Genomic DNA, 7,512 nt, shown 5'->3' on the forward strand with positions numbered 1-7,512 from the left:
ACTTTGACTAGTGCATAAAGAGGCTGATCACTAATGTTTTTAAGTAATGGTCCGTGTAAAAGGTAGGCAGGCGAACGGCAAAAGTGATCAAAAGGTGCTAACTTTTAATCATTAATTTCAATTAAATCAAGCGTTCTGATTGGCCGAAATCCAAAAATCGCCAAAAAAAGAGTCAGAAACGTGACAAAAACACCTTTTTTTAGCTTTATTTTCCCCATTCCCCTGTCTTATACCTCACGGCCAAGTTTCAGCATTGTTCTATGCGCCAATCAAAAGTTAGAGCGGAAAACGTGCAACACACGCGCGACCTTGTTGTGACCCCATCTTAGTGTGACACTTGAGATGTTAGGAAATTTGTCTTTTACCCGAAGAAATCTTGTCAATTTCTTCGTGAAAAATCTGCATTTTTTCTTTATTGAATATTTATCTCAAATTTACTGTATTTTATCATCGGAGTGATCGTCAAAATGCTCTTAAACATGGTTTGCTGCCGTCCTCGACATGCCGAGTCGCCATGTGGGAATTTGGGCCCGGCGTAGTTGTTTTCGTTGTCAGGCCGGATCAGGAGGAGATCAGAATAATTGTGGCACTAGAAATTGGAGTACAGCTGGGCATAAAAGAAGAAAGCGAAAGATTTGTTGTTTTTACAAGGATGAATTGATTTCTCGAAGAGATGTAGAACACTTGAGCTTGAGGTAAGCTGAATTCAATAGATTTTCGCACCTCCGCGCGCATTATGTGTTATTCATGTGTTTGCCCTTTTCGAAACTTCCATATTCCGTGTATCTTTACCCATCTTTCATTCGATTTTTTTTCTCTCTAGACTGCTTCATCAAGCGAAATGGAAGTTCGCCGTGGACCTTAAGTTAAAATGAGCGAAATGAAATTTGTGACACGTTTGCATTTTGTACCTTTGAGTTCTGAGACGGAGAATACCGAGACGGAAGCCGCTTAGGTATTATAAATAGCTGTCACTGGTGTTTGAGTTTCTCTTGGTACGGAAGATCTAGCGAGCATGACTGTAGCTTGCCTTTATTTTTTCCAAGGACGAGAGAGATTGTAAGAAGGATTTTTATAGAGTAATATCAAAACCTTGAAAACAGATAAACTGTAGGAGAGCTTTTTCTGAAACCCGATTATCCGAACATGCAGGAATTTTTTCTATCTGGGCAACATCCTCTTTTTTTCCAAAAGCAGAACATTTAGATAACATTTGGATTTGATTTTGTGTACTTGTTGTTGTTCTGTATGGTGGCCGAAGATGAACGCGCGACATTGGCGCGTTCGCCAGATTCGCCACGTGAGAGTGAATTGCTGCTGTTTACGATCATGGTTTTGACATTTCTTTTGTGAGAGCCGACGTAAATGTTGTTCCCAACGTCGCTGATTGATGTAACACTGTGCTCATATTCGTGTAATTTCATATCAGTTTAACTTCCTCGGGTTTGGCGCATAGAAATCATTTAAATTTTAGATATGTTATATTTTTCAACATAACAAAGCAATAGACGAAATAAAAAGTTGTTCGAATGAGTCTTAAGCTATCTTAATTCAACTTTAAAATTCAAATTTCGCGCTTTTAGCTGTATTGACCAATCAGAGCATTCAGATTTAATTTGATTAGAGAAATTAGCGCCTGAAAAATAACTGACGCTATTGCCGCGGGCTATTGTTTTTCTGCCTACTTCTTAACTGGACCATTACTTAAATGGTTTGTTCGGAGAGGATTGGAGAAACCTGCTGTGAAAGAGCTAATGCATTAGCTCTTTCACAGCGGGTTTCCCTAACTAATCACGTGTCTACCTGTGCTCGCTTGTGTCTGTGGTCTTTGTTTCACCGCTATGTTTTGTCACCGCTAAGATGGCGTAGGTTCTGAATGTACTAATTCAGGCCGATTACCAGTCGCTGCCACTGACAAACATTGACACTTTCAATGCAAGTTCAATATAAAGGGATTTTCACTTCAATAAATAAACATACACGCTTGTGTAGAACTCAAAAACGTAGATTTTAGTGATTGGTGTCATCGGTTAAACTGCGACAACGCGAGTTTTTCATTCTTTCCTCGGTAATTCGCTTGTTTATCTTCTGTTTAGGGAGAAATTTCCGAAATTTCAGTTATAGTTGTAGGCTTAGCAAATCTATCTTGCTCGTGCGATCATTGTGAGCTATTGTGTGAACATTGAAAACGAACCAGACAAAAAAAAAATGAGAGACAAAGGACCCCTTCCTCGGAATTAACTTTTCTCTGGAGCCACGGGTCTCTTTCCTCTCTAGCTCCGTAGGGACGAGTAGGAGAGAACCCTGGGAACGAGGTTGCTCTTTGCGTGTTCTTACGCACAATGGAACTGGAACCTTGGATGTGAGGAGGATTCCGGAAGGAACGCGTTGCGAAGCCCAAAGAAAATCTGCAAGGGAGGCTACACAGTCAAATTCATTAAAAAAAAAGCGTAGATCATTTTTTAAGTGCAAAAGAAAAGAAAACGCTTATTAAAAGTTGAAGAAAAATGAACGTAAACAATCTCTCGGTCTTTGGCGAAGGTAAATAAACAAGACGCTGGGGGAGCGTATATTTGGGCGTCCATGTACTGCTCACATCAATTTTTTTTTGTGTGTATTAGAGATGTGTGAGTAGTGCAGTAGCGTTGTATATTTTAGAGATTGGTTGAGATGTGTGAAGCGGAAGGCGTGGAATTATATTGTACGTGGATTGGTAAGATAATGGTTGTAGTTTGTTTATCAGTGAAACTGGTTTCTCGTAGAATTAAATATGAAGTAACAAAAAATTTTTTTGGAAGGTAAAAGTGAATTGAGGTGTTGCAGTGAGGTAGTTGTGGGAGTGTTAATTTGGTTATGAAGGGATAGTGTAGTTACAGTGTGTTAGAATGAGGTGGTGGTGTGTGAAAGATCTTATCAATAGACGAAAACATACTTGTACTTTTTTTAAAAGTTGTTAGGCTTTCTGTTTAGGATTGTTTTTGGTTATTTTTGATAACTTTTTGAAGCAGAGAACGTGGATAAGGGAAAGTTCATATAATATAGAGAAGGAAGTATGAAAATGTTGAGGAAGGGGCTGAAATTTCGTGTCTGGTCGGGGGCTTTGAAAAATCGGTGAGGTCAAGGGGGAAGGGCATAAAATCTGGCCATAGAACTAAAGGCCTGATTACATGAGCCGGGCTGGCTCGCTTTGCAGAGATCTCGGCACCTTTAATAGCTAAACGCAACAAAAATCTACTTTGTGATTATATGACAACCGAGCCAGTCCGATTAGCTAGGATCCCAGTATTGTGATGCCGGGATCCCGGGTGGACATTTTCCAAGTAATCACGCTCGTGGGTGGCCCGGCGAATGAACTAGGCGAGAAACAGGACAGCGGGTAACACACTGCTTATGCGCGTTGCTTCCAATCTTTCTATAAAAATGGCGGCTCCGGGCTGGCTCTTTTCATACAATACCGGGATAAAAGCTAGCTCGGCTCATGTGATCAGGCCCTTACTGTGAGTGGTATTGTCACGCAGTTTGCACATGAAAACTTTGTAATTTGCCGCTTTCGTGTTTCGTGTATGAAAGAATACGACTAATCTAATTAACCCAAGGGTCTTAAAAATAACTGTCACGAACACCGTTTGCACATGAAGATGATGGACTCTGCCTCTTTTACGGTTCGAACGTCAACGAATGCAACCCTGTTTACGAGATCATTTGCTCAATAAGATTTTAAAAAATGACCTCCTTTCCGAAAATCGGCAATGAAATTATAATCATTCAATGTTACCCTTATTTATCTCATCCACGATCACGGAATTTTGCGTGACATTTTCTTTAGCTCTAGACAACTGAGGGCTAATAAGCCAAATCCGTCAAGTCCAATTATTTTCGACAAATTTCAAATTTACCTTCAAATTTCTGAAAAATTACCCGGCTTCTAGGTAAGATAAAAAATACCGTAAGCCAAGAGAGGATAAAGGGCACAGAGAAGGCATCCCCCATACATACCCTACTCCATAGGTAATTCGTCTCGAGTTATTTTTAAGACCACAGATCCCAAGGGGGATTAGGCAACCGCCAATCAAGTAGCGCGAATGTGTTCCGCGTGGATGACCCACGCTCAGAGCCAGGAGTCCTTCACGAATTGACGCAGAACAAAATGGCGGAATACGCTCAGAGCGATATTGCTATTCGTTTTGTCGACGAAAACGACTACAGAGAGATTTCTGCTAAAGCAGTGTCAGCGAAACGGAAATTAATAAAGAATCGCCCTTCCTCTCTTGTATAGAGCTAACAGTACAGCAGGAAAATCCTTAACACACTGAATATTCTCTCAGGATCATTTATAATTTACAGTTTAAAGAGAGCAATTTCTGATTTGATATTTATTCTTTATTAGTCCTTTATTATTCAACAAAAATAACACTTGGCGTCCTACTTGCTTTATTGTACAAACGACCGGTTTCAATAGACCGGCGAAATTTCTCATTTTATTAAAGCACTGAGGTTACGACAACTTCGACTCAAACTGATTTCACGGGTTGTCACAGAGTCTAGCAATTCCCTTTTCCCAGGTGAGCGCCGACTCATTTCGCGTCAATATTCAGGAATGCTCGCGATCTCTTTACGCTTACATTGCCTTTCGCCCGACATGTTTTGCACGGCGTTTAGTCCTGCGAAACCTCCGCGAAACATCCACGCAGCGCGCGAGGTAACTTTATCCCGATTCCAAAAATAACTCGAGACGAATTGCCTATGGAATAGGGTGTGTATGGGGGATGCCTTCTCTGTCCCCTTTATCCTCTCTTGCGTAAGCTTAAGATTTATAAGTTTATCTTTTCCTACCGAAAAATCATCCTCTGAGAGGACATGTCCTTACTGGCAATGAATAGTCTGTATAATGAAAATGGCAATAATCGGTACTTATGGTCAGGAGGAATATACACGCAGTGTGCTGCAAGAGCAATTATTTTCCAAAGGGAAAATTTAAATTATTTAATAGTTTGCCGTGCGTTATCTGTTGGACGTATGTAACGAGGATAAATGTTGTGTCGTGACACATCAGACGCGGCAGACATTCGCGACGCTTGGCTTGTTTACGTTCGCACGTATTGCGTACCTATTGCATCTTTGAATCAAAACAAGTGATCTCGATTACTCTATTTGCGCGACGCCCAAATATTAAAATTTTAGAAAAGGAAAACCCGTTAATGAATGAATGAATGAATGGGACACTTGTAGACTAGGAAACCTCTAATTTCAAAAATGTGATTGCAATTAAGCACGATTCCAAATCACTTCCGTATAGATTTACCGAACCTTTTTCGTGCTGAAAGAAGAGAAAAGTCATGCAGAAGGAATCGAAATTAAGTCTGTGTTACTTAAAACTCATTTTGGATCAGACAATTGTCATATACATTTGATTGAAGTATGGGGGAAAACAGATCAGCTATTGCTTCTGTCAGAGAACAATAGGACAATTGCAAGATGACGTCATTTTACTACAACTACCCGAATCCTTCAGTTTGTTGTTTTCTTGTACAAATTAGGACTATTGTTCTTTAATCCTCAGCGGGATTGATAAATTTCAATAACAAAGCAAAAACGAAATTAATTCTGGTAGTTGTAGTCAAATATCGTCATCGTGAAAATGGCCTATCGTGCCGAAGACTGAAGGTGGTCGTGTGACTTCGAACTGATGCGAAATGAAATATTAAGACTTGTCAAAAACAGTTCATAGCGGAAATCAGTAACTGAAGCATCATGAGCCAGTTCCTGGGTCTAGTATAGATGTACTCACGGGGATTATGTGTTAATTATAAGGCGATAAAACAGCAGGAAATTTGGCTAAAATGCTAAAGGTGTCGCTATATTTGGAAGGTGTACGACAACATAACATTGAACTGTACTGGCTTTGTTACAAGTAAGAAAACTATTCACTAAATAAGCAATCTAAACTGAGAGAAGCAGGTCATTTTAAGTCGTTTTATTTAGCCTAACTGTAATCTCTTCCGAGGAATAACTTTTCTGATTAGACTTGATGTGATGATATGAACTATTGAAGGGCGCCAACTGAAAAAGGTTCCTTGGATAATCACGTGATCAAAAAACCATAACGTAATAGGATAATGTTACTATAAGATGATGTGCGATGACTTTCTGACTAAAAATCTTTTACTCGTAAAAAGCACTCAAAAACAAGTATATATGACGCACTTTATTTCGGGAAAATTTATTTGAAACATTCAGTAAGAAAACTGGTTCTTGGCAAGTAACAAACAGTGGCCACCTGTTGTCACTGTGCTCGTACCTCCTTAGGTTGCTATTTCTTTTACATATCTTTTTAGTAAATGTATTTAGGCAGCAGAGAATTGTTGATATTAATGCCCCACTGTTAACAATGTAAAATAAAGTTCTCAAACTCATTTAAAAATTATTCATGCAGTCAAAAGCCGGAGCCTATTAATGATGGCAATTAGGGTCAGGTGAATGAATTTCGATGCCTATGCCTATGTTTAAAATTCTTGTCTTGAAAATCTTCCCAGTTAAGACAATTTTGAATTTATCCAAACAACGTGAAAATCTACAAAACCCGACGGGTAAGTGTCAGGCTAATAAGGCCCCCTTTTGAAAGGCCCCGGGGCACTCTTCAATAGCAATGATAGGGAAACTCGTGGTTCCATTTGAGGATTAATACTTGTGGATAAGTTTCGTTCAGAATTGTTGCATTACCATTTAGGGGCATTTTTAAAGTCCGAGCAGAATAATTATGGAACTGTTTTTTTTTTATTCAACTGATTCTTTAAAATCCTCTCAAGGGTTATAATAAGGTTGAGTCGCCCCCACAAACCTAGATTCTGGTGTCGTTTTGGGGTGTTTGTAGACTTTTTGACGAGCAATTCGTGCGGCCATAATTTAAGAAGGCATTCTGGTCCAAAGCATTGGTTTTCGTTTATTTTTTCACGTTTTCAAAATAAAAATAATCCAGCCTAGATTTCATTCAGTCGAAAAACCACTCTATTAAGTTAAAGTTGTTGGTTAAATGACTTTTGACAATTTCTGGGTGATCCTTCGAATGTTTTTAAGGTATAAAAATAAGGGGTGAAGCCGGTGTTGTTTACAAAATTTTGGAAAAGTGGAAAATACCTTATTTGGGTTGTTTTAAAAATTAGTATATGTAATAATTAATAGACAAATACCAGATAGTCCACCACCACAACAAGTTGCCTCTAATCCCATTATCAGACTAACTGGTTTATGTGTATACCTTTCCTACACTATTTATTTCCTTCCCCAGTCAACATCATCCCCCCCCCCCCCCCCACAAAAAAAATAATAATAATAATAACCAGCATGCCACCTGGGTTTAGTCTTCCAGAAACACTCAATAAACTGTCAAACCTCGTTCCTAGGGTCTTCTCGAATTCTTATATGGTGGCGGCAGAGAAGCCACTGTGGACTTGGTTGACCCAGAGGAGACTCGATAACTTTCAAGAAGAGTGTGGAGTGTGTGGAGTTAGGGTT

This window comes from Porites lutea, chromosome 6, assembly GCF_958299795.1.
Source record: "Porites lutea chromosome 6, jaPorLute2.1, whole genome shotgun sequence".
Taxonomy (NCBI): Eukaryota; Metazoa; Cnidaria; class Anthozoa; order Scleractinia; family Poritidae; genus Porites; species Porites lutea.